This window comes from Melanaphis sacchari, unplaced genomic scaffold (genome assembly GCF_002803265.2).
Source record: "Melanaphis sacchari strain LSU unplaced genomic scaffold, SCAv2.0 Contig0_pilon_pilon, whole genome shotgun sequence".
NCBI lineage: Eukaryota > Metazoa > Arthropoda > Insecta > Hemiptera > Aphididae > Melanaphis > Melanaphis sacchari.
Genome location: NW_020270366.1, coordinates 10,491,470 through 10,505,943, shown reverse-complemented (window position 1 = coordinate 10,505,943; position 14,474 = coordinate 10,491,470). Strand labels below are relative to the sequence as shown.

Sequence of the window (14,474 nt, the reverse complement as noted above, 5' to 3'; positions counted from 1 at the left end):
TTAAATGATTATTTATCTCTTTTAAGCTAGTAGCTTGTGTTAGAGAAAGATTCTTAACTAAAAATATAAGTTAATATGATAAAAAAACGCATTAGAAACTGTAGGCACAGATATCCAATTTATTGTATATGAGTATTTTACTGTCGTATCACTTCCCATATAAAATACAATTAAAATGTATTAATATATCAATTAAATAAAAATATAAACATTTTTTCAATCAACAACATTTTTCTGACTAAAGATTTGATTCTATTTGTAGTAAAAAAAAAAAAAAAAAAATTAAAAAATAAACAATAAAATATTTTATAAAATCAATGTATTTTTTATCTTAAGCTCTGCTCAACATTTATCAAAGACTTAAAGCTTGTACATTTTTACATTTTAGATTGTTTTATTAACTATGACGAGGTCATATTATTCAAGGTGTTATCACTTAATATAGTAAAACAAATTCTACACAATTAGATTATTACCTCTATAATATTAAATTTGACACAGATAGCACTTTGAGACAAAGATTATTTTTAGGTTTCCCAAATGTTTCCCCTACGCATTTTAGAGTTCGATTCTCTGTTAGAAAATAATAAGCTTTAAACAATATTTTCTAACTTTTGTAGTGATTCAAGTAACTTCAAATCTTAGTAATACTTTATATGAACATGACTTTTTAATTGTTTTTATTAATATTTAATAATTTTTATCTCGATTTTCAATTCCATAAAATGTAATAAAAAATCAATTATATATTACCTCTTCAAACTACAATCTCAAATTTTATAAATATATTAAAACTATTAATTATGCACTGTTTAAATTTAAAATAAAAACAATGAATCATTTTATCTTTTAATACAATTTTTAATTTTATGTTTTAAAAATGTAATACAAGGTTATCTAATTATGTTTATTACTAAATTAGGTATGTTTTAAAAGTTCAATAACGTAAATATTTTCAATTAAAATTGTATTTCATTTGCAATGTTTTAATTCAATCATAAATAATTATATTTTATTTTAGTAGCTTATTATTTTTCTTTTGTAATCTTAATTTATATCAATAAATATAATATGTAAAATTTATTATAATATATATTTTCTACAAAGCTAAAAATAAAAATATATTTTTTAAAACAATAACACGTAGTAATTTTTGCTAAATAGAATGAGACAAATTTTCAACCCAATGCATTTAAAAACTTTTTTGCATAAGTTTAACAGAATAAAGCTAATTATAGTCGTGTAAATTAATGTTTGGTTTAATTTTTAATCATCAACTTTTTTAAATAATTTTTTATCTTTTTTAATACTTGTAGTTGGAAATGTTTTGAAAGTTATTAAATTTGGTCATAGAAACATTTATTTTAATCCGATATACCTACGCATAAACTAATTAAAAACAAAAAAATCTAGAATTTATTTAAATTTAAAAATAAATAATATTTGCTATTATTTAAATATTAACATTATATAAATATAAAACCATTTTATAAAAATTACACTCATTAGTTGATAATTTTCATTTATTAAATATTATAGCATTAAAATATTAAGTTACCCATATTATTTTATTCCATTGTTCTCTATATTTTTAAAAGCCATTTAATATTATATATTTTTTTTATATCTATCAATAAATATATTTATATTTAATATTATGCATTATACCCGTCAAACCTATTTTAGTTTGCTGACTTGCGTGTTGTTATTAGATTACTACTGAATGTCTTGGATACAGAGAAAATTTCCTTTAATCAGCAATATAGTAAACATATTAAATGATGTACATAATGTAGTAGTGATATTCATAGATAGTGGTTAAATTTAGCGGTTATATTGTTTGATTTTGAACCCAAGTATAAGCCGTCAGAATAGTGTTTTGAAATTATTCATCAATACATAACTGTTTTAACAAGAAAATGGGTTAGCAAACACGGATAAATTAACACAATTTACCGTGTTATTTAAAAAGTATTTTTTAGATGGTTAATTTTGGAAATTTCAGTGAAGTCCCAGATCAGAAGATCGTTAGAAATAACTGTTGAAAATAAGGCATATAATTATTTGCACCGTGAAATATAATTATATTTTCTATTTATACTCAATCTTTATCTTAATAAATTATTTTAAATATTGTACCTGATTTAGCCACTGATTATGCCACTACAATAAATATATGTACAATTATTTCATTGTTCGTAATAAATTACAAAAACTGTATAATAAAATCGTAACGATATATTATATTATTTTATATTTAAACATGTATTAAAATCTGTTGTACATAATTATACAATAAGTAACGTAAATTACAAAAGATTTAGAATAATGACACAAAACATTTAAAGAAAAGAACATTCAGCAACAGGATATCGAAAATGATTTACTTTTATTATTAAAAAATGTAGTTAGGTACAAAAATTATCAATAAATTTATAAAAATAAGTTATAAAATCCTATCAGTTTTTTTTTTTTTTTTTTTAATATGAGGTATACAGGTAACTAATGCCTATTACAATGACTAATATCAATATATTAAGTTTAACAATTTTATCAACTGAAAACACAAATGAATAGCAATTTCATTATTTTCACTGTCCACAGAGAAATCAACAAAACACATTGTGACAGAAAAAAGTTACTCAATAATATGTACTTCTATAGTATATAATAGTATAGCTTTTCAAACTTTCAAATTAAAGAACCTGACATAATTTAATGAGTTTATGAGTAGGTACACCATTTTTCAGTACTCGGGTGTATTGAAATAATATTTGGTGTAATGATGATTTCATACTAACAAAAGCGTGAAAATAAAATAATATAATATACGCTAGATATAATATATTATATACTTTTAGATTCTAAACGGAATAAAATATTATTATTATTTTTTTTTTTTTGTATAAATTATACATATGGGGTCCACAATAATATATTATATATAAAAAAAGCTGTATTTAATAAACGAATACACCATTTTTGTGATTATTATCCCGAAATTTATAGTGAGGAAAACGATAACTAGATTATATTTTTAATAATGTTCAAAATAGTAATACATAATATGAGATACATAATTATTATAAAAGCTTCTTCCACTTGATTTAATTGTTAACAAACTATAAAAATTAGAATAGGTTTATAAAATATTTTATTAAAATCAACAAATGAAGACTATTCTTAGGTTATTTTATATATATTTAATTTATTTGTCTATATTTTTCTCTGTATAATGTTCAATATTAGATTGTGTATGGTATCTGTACAGTATATTTTCGTTAATTATACGTATATTTATAGAAATACCTAAGTAATAAGGAGAGTGTTGTTGGTCAATGTCTGCAAACCGTATTTCGTTACCATGACACAGTATCAATCCTGCTAATAGACTGTAGCATTTAATAATTATCTGTTTATTTTCTTGGAATTCAGTAAAAGCGTGAATATATTGTAGTTGTATGATTAAATTATAAAAATAAAATAAAATTTCTGTTATTCAAGTATATTAAATAATAATACAGTAGACGCTGCTTATAAGACTCACGTTGGGACCAGCACAAAGTGAGTCTTATAACCGAATGAATCTTATAGGCGAAGTGGAAAAAAAAAATTAATTACGTATTTATAAATTTTATTTTACTGCATATTTTGCTTTGATTTTAATACATTAACACATATTACATATTACATACTTTATTATTGAATAAATTTAATAATCCCGATAAAAAAAACTAAAATTATAATCGTTATAATTATCGTTGCGATAAATGTGAACTTTTATCTGCGATAAAAATTATTATACGTTATAAGGTACCAACAGAAACTAGAAATAATCAACACGAATATTATTTCATTTTTCAAAACCAATTTATTTTTAAATTATAACCAAAAAAGTTTATTTTCTACTATTTATTTTACGAAATTTGAGTCTTATAACCGAAGTGTTTAATCTTAAAACTGATTTTTTTTAATGTATTTGGATACGTCCGGACCGTTCCAGACGATTTTGAGTCTAATAAGCGACTGAACCTTATATCTGTGAGTCTTATAAGCGGCGTCTGGCCTCAAAGTCTAGAATATTGAGTTTATAAAATACTTATAAGTAAATAATTATTTATTTTATAATATTAAAAAACTTACAAATTTAAATAGCTCTTAGTTTTTTGATCAAGAATTGGGTAAATTTTAAAATATTTTGGTCAACCTTTTAAAAAATATTTAGTTAAACCTATGACTTCAATTTCAAACCATTTACATGAGATTTTCTGACCTGCCCATCAATCAGTCAAAATCTTGGAGGGTCATAAATAAAAATCTGTCTCAATCCAATCTTTGTAAATGATATAATAGTAATACGTATATTTATACTAAATAATCTAAAAATGCAATATTTGTGAATAAAAATATTACAAAATTAAATGTTTTAATGATATTAATTTTTCTGTTATTATAAAAATTCTTTATTCATTACTATTATTTGTATTTGTTATACTTTAACGTATATGCATTTTATAGATAGATAGACTGTCTCCGCTCTGCTCAAAAATGTCTTATCTTTATAATGATATATATAATTGAATATACCTTTAATCAGTTAAAATTAGAGCTCGGAAGTTAATGACCTTAAAAAATTAAAAAATGGTCAAAAAAATGTACGCAAAATATGACAAAAAATTACAGATACTGGTTTAAAATTAATATAATGTATAACATTTATTTTTTAATTTATAGAAAACAAATTATAAAATCTTACAAGTTACTCAAAATTATAGTAATGAACTATTACAGCATATTTGATGTTCTCAAAATCAAATGACAATTATTGGATAGCAAATATTTATACTTAGAAAAACTCTCCACGTTCACTAAACCAATCGGAAAAAATAGAAAATTTGAAATCAGTCAAATATTCAAGACTGAAGTCATAAAAAAAAACACTCACTTGAAGCTTTTTTATTATTTAAAATTATTGAAATTGTTAACGTCCAATATTTTTCTCAAGTACGAAGTTTAATTTGTTTTTATTTTAATTTCCAATTCTATTAATTGCTGATGATTTAATTTTAATATCAATATGTTTTATAATTTGAATCGAATCATAACGGCTAAGTCCTGAAGTTTTTAACTTGGAAATATAATCGGACTGAATTCCAAACTTAGCGTTAATGTAAATTAAATTACGTTTTACATTATCATTTTTATCGCTCTTAATAAGATTATGTAGTTAATTGAATTGATGTAAAATCATTATTGTTTATTTTTCTTTGTTAATCTTTGTAAATTAGTGAGAGTGCAATAACAAGGTGGGTACATATTATTATTTAACAAATTATATGATTTAATAGTGTGTTTTCAATAAACTCATTATTATTTTTTTTTTTTTTTAATTAGTGAAAAATAAATAAAAAATAACGAATGTGGGGAAATGCATCAACTTTTGAATCCTATTAATATGTTAATACTAGTAGTATTACACAATAATCGCTCTGAATTTTATAATAATACTATACAGCAATCACAGTAGTTATTTTCGGTGCATTAGTGACAGTAGAATTATATGATACAATAACATAAACACATTAAATATTATTTTCATAGGGAAAATTTGACTGCAGATAACGTGTTAAGCTTACACAAATTTTGATGTTTAATACGTTTGTACTTCAGTAATTTTTATGCCATTAAACCTCAGAACAGTTAACAGAATATAAAATAGTGCAACATCAAAAATGTTTATCTATAATTGACTTATCAGTTACGGTAGTATCTATGTAATAAATAAATTATAAATACTTCAAAAGTTTATTTCAAATGATTAATATTGGTGTACAGTACCTAATTATAGGTAATTTAAAAAAATACATATTACAAAGTTTACTAATGAGTATCTATTGAGTGCTTTTAGCAATAGTTAATGGGATTTATTTACTGATACAGATAGGTATAAACTTAATCGTAGGTTATAGCTGCGTAGTGGGCATATGTGACATATATTAAACGCCTATTTGTATAGTTATAAAATATTGCAAAAATCAATGTGTGCTAAAATTGCATTAAAAAAACTCGTTCCCAATTATCGTTCTTTTTGAAAATAAAACAAAACGAATGGTCGAAACTCAATTTTTTTTTTTTTTGGAAAAATCAAATCTTTTGAATACCGTTTTGAAAGAAACAGTTTTCATTTAACTTAAATACTAGTTTTATGATTTCATTTTCGAAAATGTGATATGTATACGTGTGTGTTGGTAAGTACTTACCAACTGGGCACTGGCTATTGTCTATTTACCTATTCTGAATGTTTCCGAGTGGAGCGATACCTAAATATACTGATTTCACAATAATTACGTGTGTTTTTTTACTATAAATATCGTTACATTCATTATTTTGTTTTTGTTCAAAAACATTGTTGGTTGAACATAACACTTTAACATTTCTTATTATATTTTATACACACAATGATATTTTCAAATATAATGTTTATGGAAAAAATATAATCTATCCTACTGTTTTAATAATAGTAAAATAAATTATTTTACCTCATAGAAATATCAAAAAACATAACATGGAAATAATAGTTTAAGTACCTATATATCGTATACTTGGTGATGTAGGCTGATAGACTGTCTCCGCTCAAAATAGTTTTTCGTATATAATGATTTATCATTGAATTCAAATTTAACACATCCATCACACTGACCCACTAGACATCTACCGTACAACAGAACGGTATCCATTAACCCACCTTTTTTTTTTTATAAATTATCATCAATGTCTGAAGTAACGTAAAACATCTCCCCACTATCAACTGCGATGGTGGTGTAATGGTCAGCATAGTTGCCTTCCAAGCAGTTGATCCGGGTTCGATTCCCGGCCATCGCACATGATTTTTTTGCATTGTAAATATTTTTTAATTACAAATAAATGATATATTTTAAATTTTTAATCTATTTAGTCTAAAAGTAAATTATTTTAAATATTTTGTGAATATTTAAGTGTAACATTTGTTTTTTAACGTACATATTATGTTAGGATATGTTAGAAACATTTTCGAGATTTATCAAATTCAAAGCGAAACGAGGGGTACCTACCATTCTTTCATTCAAATACAAGTATAGATTTATATTAATGCACATACTATACAACGACATATTTGACACGGAAAAATGTGTGGCACAATGATTATGCTGCTTTTGCGTATCGTTATTTACTTATTAATATTATGTTATTTGATGTATGAATTCTGATCTAATTTTAAAAGAAAAAATATTTATAGTTTGAATGCTTTTTAAACTTTCAAAATATGTATTCCTTTCTGCTTTAAAACAAACTTAAAAAAAAAAAAATACAACAAACATTAACAACCATTATACTTTTACCGTTCCACGAAGCGCATAAATATCGTGCTCATGGCAGGCGAAAAGGACACAAAAGAAGAGTGTACGTCACATACAATATAATATATAAAATATATATTTTTATATAATATATAAATATAATCATATTTCTGAGTACTGGTAAATGTGGTAAATGCTTAATGCGTATTATATTATATATTATACATAGATTACACGCGTAAACACGGCAAACACGAGTATTACGCAATCGAGTGCCTGTTACTGAATTAATCATTTATAATTATCATATATTTATTTATTATGTAATGATACATATTTTATGCGATATTCAAACATATGCGTATGATAAGTTCCGTTTCATGCCTATTATATTTACTGGTCGATATGAGTGACAAAAAAATATAATTTTAAACGGTACCCTATAGAGTCCTTTGCTGACATTGAGATTTTCATTAACGCCCATAGTAGATGATTTTGATACGATTTAGTCAGTATCAAATTATGAGCGATATGGGGTTAATGGTAGTATATTTACATAAATGCAGGTGATTTTTATTAACATCGAAAAATATTATTTATTATTTTTATGTTCATTTCACCGTTTTTACTTTAGCAGACTGTAAAATTATGAGAATATCGGGGTCGAAAAGAATACTGTTTTGATACACGATATTATATTACAATTTACAATAATTATTTATTTTCAACAGATGCAACCAACTATGACAGTATTTTCTACTACTTAATTTGGATTTTACAGATCATTAGAATAAGGTCGAGCTTTTATCTCGTTTATACTAAAACTTTGTTTGATCAATGGATTGTTGTATAATATTTATGATAAATCAAATAATAATGATATACTTGGAATGCAAGTAGAGACTAGAAAGTCGATTCTTTAGCATAATAGCAATTTTTTGTTCACCAGATAAATTTTGTATAGTTTTCTTTAATAGATATATATATAAGTAAATTAATTTAGTAAAAACTTAATGTTAGAACATTATCTTATATTATTAAGGTAAGTTGATGACTTGTTACAAAATATCTATATAATAATCTATATTTTTATATAAGTTTTTACGGTATTTTAATTTTAAGTAAGTCATAAATATATAAAATATCAAAATTTAAAAATGCTCATAACTTGATTAAAAATTAATATGTCGTTGATAACTATCGTATAGGCACAGATAATATTTTTACCTATATATTTTATAATTAGTCAAATCGCTTTAATAATGTCAAAGTTAACAACACAACGACATAAAAACTGAATACTAATTTAATATTTTATACTTTTATAAAATGACAACAATACACGTGTATATTGCGTCCTATTAAATACAATTCGAGTTTTAAAAGAACACTGATTAATATTACAACTTAGACCAAATATAATGACAGAGGTGCATTTAGGGTTGAAAAAACATTTTTAGATTCTGAGCGGAACGATAAATGTACTGATTTTACAATACCTAATAATATTATGTGATTTATGTGAATGTCTTTGTACACGATAAAAATTAAAAAGTTAATAAAATGTTTTGATCTTCAACTTTGAAGGTGGTTTATGTTAGTAAAATTAATTAAATTTGTATTTAGAAAAGTAAAAATTAAAAATTTCGCAGTATTTTTAAAAATAATTAAGAAAAACAAACAAAAAGGTTAGGTTAAAGTATAAATTTTTACATTAAACCAGTTTTAGACAAAATCAATGTTATTTTATTTTTGATACAATTTAAAGACGAATAATCTTAAGTACCTTAAACTCCCACGAAGTGTTAATATCGGCATATCTTACGTATTGAATAACATCCAAAATATTTTGATCCTTATGATTTATAGATATTTAAATTTACTATAGTTTTTTTTCCTATAAATACCGATAAAAATTATCGTTTTAAACAAAATTCCTTGTAAGTTGTTTATTTATTGATTATAAAATATAGAAAATTTATTGAAACAGTGTTTTTTCTATAAGCGTTTAAAGTCAACACTTTGACAAAATTCGTTAAAAGTTTAAATCTCAAAAATGTACAAATTATTTTGTAATTAGAAATTTTTAAAAAAATATATTTTATGTTTAAGATTTGAAATTTAACACAATGTTCATAATTACTTTTTCTACCTAAAACAAAAATAAAAAGTTTACCTGTAAGTAACATTCATTTTTTATGATCGTTTAAAGTTCAAATTTTTATGATACTGTATATTTATTCGTAAAATTATTATCTTCCTCAAACATTTTTTTTTTTTTATTATTATGTTGTAATATTCAAAAATATATAACCGTAGATATTTTTAATATTCATGCACATAGTAGATTTTTTTTAAATATTTTGACTTTTTTTGAGCTATTTATAAGCATTTTAAATTTAAAATATTGTTCTTCTATAAATAACTTAAACAAATTAAAATAAACTCTGTAATAATAATATTCCAATGTAATTTACATAGTAAAATTAATTACCTTAATAGAAATATCAAAAAACATATGATAATATAGGCTAATAGCATTTTTAACCAAATCATGACAAATGTTTTTCATCGATATTATAAAATATAATAAAAAACATTCTAGACTGACTATCTCCGCTTAAAACAATTTTTCGTATATAATTATGTATCATTGAATTCAAATTCAAATTATCCATTACATCTTATGTATAGCAAAGCGGTAGCTACAAGAATATTTTTCTCTCATATCCGTTTTTACCTAACCTAGCCTTGATTAAACAGAACCACTCATGCGTTAGAGATTATGGAGGATAAAACTAAAAAATCAACCGAAATATTATGTCACTGTATTCAAACTAATTTTCCCTGAAATCCCGATTATCAATGAACTTATAGACTCTAAATTGTAGTTGACTTACAGTTAGATCTTATTGTGATCGATCAATTTTTTTTAATTTTTTGGCTTTCTCTTTCCTACTCAATAATAAAAAATAAAAAATTTATCTTTAAAAATTATCTTCTTAATAAATAAATTTGTTTTAAATTTTATTTTTAATAATTTACACTGGTGCCTTATTTTTGTAATTTTCTATATATTTTACGTCTCATATATAGAATACGTAAGTATTATACTGTTGATAGTTTTATATTATTAAATAGATTTATTACAACACGAGAGCGCTTTGGATTTTTGATTAGGTATTGTTAATCATTAATACTAGTATAAAGGATGCAACTTTTTTTTTTTATTATTTATCTTTGTATTTCTAGACATCGAAATATACGAGATCGTATTTCGTAGGTTCGGATAGGTGAGTTGTACATAATATTGTAAGTATAATGTTATACCTACGTAAATCATAATATACTGGTCAATTACATAATCTGGAAGGACTTTCGTGTCGTAGAATACCTATATCATGTATTTTGTATTGTACATGGGGTCATAGAATATTATGCATATCCATATGTTATATCCAGTTTGAATAATTAAATATAACTATTGAGTAAACTATTTTTTTCTGTTATGATCTTTTTCATGATAATTTCATAGCAGGAAAATTCAGTCTATTGCCTAATACTCATAATTAGAGCGCGGATTTCTATGCAACCTTTTTTTCCTTTCAATATTTTTGGATTTTTGTCAGTTATCTCCACGAATTATCATAATTTGAAGCTAATGGTGAAATTTTTTTTTGCATATTTTTGCATATTTTGGCAAATTTCAAAATGTATTGCATATTGAAGCGAAAATTTAAAAAAATTTAAAAAAATGTATAAAATAATATTTTGTCAAATAGAATGATTTAAAATTTATATCTACTCATTTGGCATTTTTAGTGATAGTCATAAAAAAAACTGGAAACTCAAAATATAACTTTATATCTAAGCTTTTCGATAATTGACGAAACGAAAGAAAAAATGCATTCTATTTCTGGATCGAAAGATGTAACACTTACAACAAAATTAAACGAGCTTTCCAATAAAAATGAAGGTCTGAAAATTCTACGAAAAATTAATTCAGTGTTATTAGGCGAAAACGTTCAGCTTGAAAATCTTTATCAAGATCCGACAATACTAAGTTGCTTCAAATATGCCCCAATAACTTCGGTTGACGTCAAACGTTCGTTCTCAGTCTTTAAAAATATGTTAATCGATAAACGATACAGCTTCACAGAAGAAAAACTTGAAATGCATATGATTATTCATTTTAATAATAAATAAAATTTTAAAAATAAATTAAGTTTAGAAAATTCCCTAAATTGTTTATTATTAAGTATTTAAGTAATTAATTATTATAAGTTTTATTGTAAATTTTAAATAAATAAAAAATTCTTGCATATTTTTGCATATTTTCATAATTTTGACTGCATATTTTCATGATTTTTACTGCATATTATATGGCATATTTCGATACTTTTAAGTGCATAAAAATCCGCGCTTTACTCATAATAAACGCTTGTCATATTTAATACCACACTGCATAATATAATGTATACATAATATAAGTATTTAATGTTAAATGCATCCATATGACAGATTTATATTGTATGCATAACGATTAAAAGTGAGGTGCATTTAATAATAAAAGTCAGTTAATTTTTATGGTTTATACTTTATACTTTATTACTTTATTATAATATATATATATTTTTATAGTGAGTAATGAGTGTATAAGGATGCTTAATTATATATTTTGTTCCATGATTCCTTAATCTTGGTTGAATTATATAATGACCATAATCGTATATAGATACTTTCTATTTTTTTATATTGTTAGGCTGTATTTCTGTTTATATAAGGGTTTGTTTTGTATTATTTTCATTATAATAATAGTTTATGAATTGTCATTTAATATTAAGTAATTTTTACTATTGACTTTGAAGCAAAGGAAACATAAATAATCATAATGATTGTTTTTATTTTTGATAATGAAAATACATAATCTTATCTCACATAATTAATTATGAGTATTAAAAATACAATTTTTGACGAAATGAATCAAAATCAAAAATATTTGTTAATTATTTTGTAATTTATAATTTATGAAATATTTCTCAAAGTATGTCATTTTAACATAAGATTTCTCGAATATTTTACTTTACAGGAATTAAAAAAAAGTTTAACAAATTACATCAATTTTTTATGAATGTTCAAAGTTAAAATGATGACTACGTTTAATATTCAAGAGTAATAACGATTTCTTCTCAAACGATTTTTGCCATTTTATTATTATTCAGGAAATATTAAGTATAGAAATATGAAACATCTCAAATTTACTTTAATTAGTACATAGTGTACATAATGAAATCTTCAAGATATTAAGGTTAATTTCATTCTAAGTTATTTAAGACATTCTAATTTGTTTTTTCATAAATATTGTATATAATTAATATGATAATAAAGTTATACATAACAATTGTATAATTATTATATAATAATACTACCTGTATGTGATATTTTTAGAAGGATTTATTTTGACATAATATTATGTTGAATGTTGAATGTTAACTTTTTTTTAGAATTTTATTAAAAAAAAAATATATATATATATAAAAAATTTGTTGCGATGGCCGGGAATCGAACCCGGATCAACTGCTTGGAAGGCAACTATGCTGACCATTACACCACCAACGCAAGTGCCTTAAGGTGTATTTTTAAATAATAGTTATTATTCATATTATTAAAAAAAATATATTTATTTAAGATGATTATAATTAAACAGATAAAAAAAAAATAGTATAAATAACTTTGGCTTAATTCTAAAAAAAACTATTATTTTATTGTACATAATTACTTGATGATTATTATACAAAAACTATATTATTTGCAAAATATATATAGGTAACCAAATTTAATAACATCAAACATGAGTAACTATTAACTTTGATTATTTTGGTTTATTTGACTTAATATAAAGATTTAAAAATGTAATTTTGTTTATTTTTTTTTTTTTGTGTAAACATTGTACAGGTTTTTCTTTTGCCCACATGTAATAATATGGAGATTATGGGATTAAAACGAAATAAATTGAGTCCCGTTCAAAGTTTGTCGAGACAGAATATTATAAAAAAAACCCTATTTTAAACCTACCTGCTTAATAATTTATGTAGGTACCTTTACATATAAAATATACTGACTTAATGATATTACATTATTATCAAAGAAAATGAAATTTAATTTATTCTATGTTGTTATGAACAAATTGGTACTTGTTTAAATTATATTTAGCTAATAGTTATAAATATTTATAATTCATAAACATTATAAAAAATAATTATATTGTTCGATTTAGTTAAAGATTTTTTGTAAGAAATGAAAATGATAATTTTTGGAACATGTGATATCTAGATATGTAATTTGGTCATGTTTGCTGGGAGAAAGGGTAACATTTTATACATTGTATCTATTACTTGCCCCCCCCCCCCCCTAAAAAAAGAAGAAGAAAAGAATTGTGTATAAAATAAGTATCTCTCAATACAAGTAATATATGTAAGTACATGTATAAATGTAAGCACACATGGAAACAATAACATAATGTTTAAATATTTGCTTACAATTGATATATAGGTAGTTATACATAAATACATAATAATATAATGTTGTTGATTTATGTTGTCACTCAATGATAATATTATAATAATCGACCACTCGACTCTGTAGTTTTTTCTTTCATTCCACAATTCAATGTAAAATTTAATACATATTTTGTGCAAAAATGTTCATAAGTAATAATATTATCTTAGTTATGCATCGCTATTTTAGAGGATTCGGTTAGTTTGTATAATTATTTTATTTCTTTGAGATATGGGTATCTAATGTATAGTTAACCGTAATCTATAAAAACTTTTGATGTATTTGCTTAATTATTATTAAAAGTTTAAAATAAAAAATAAAATTTGAAGTATGTGAAGAATCCTCCCCATAAGTCAGAGTGACATAAATAATTATTATTAATGTGAATTTTTTTTTAACATACAATAGATATATATTCAATCTGTAAAAATAATTTTCAATAAGCATATAAGTACGATAAAATAAAATATTGACTATGAATGCTTGAGATGAGTAGCTATCCAACAGTAGCACTCGACAAGAAGTGAATGTGTAGTTGAGTTAAATTCTTACAATATTGTCTGGTGGTACCTACAATGA

General features: G+C 23.1%; 1 protein-coding gene and 2 non-coding genes across 4 annotated transcripts in view; 1 reads left to right on the top strand and 2 right to left on the bottom strand.

The window, feature by feature from the left end:
- The window catches only part of LOC112593787 (sex peptide receptor-like), an 88,003-nt gene that overhangs the window by 46,344 nt on the left and 27,185 nt on the right, over window positions 1-14,474 (bottom strand). The gene's annotated exons all lie outside the window — the stretch shown is intronic.
- On the top strand, window positions 6,811-6,882 carry Trnag-ucc. Its single transcript has one exon. It is a non-coding gene; the product is annotated as a tRNA-Gly (tRNA).
- Trnag-ucc lies at window positions 12,885-12,956 on the bottom strand. Its single transcript has one exon. It is a non-coding gene; the product is annotated as a tRNA-Gly (tRNA).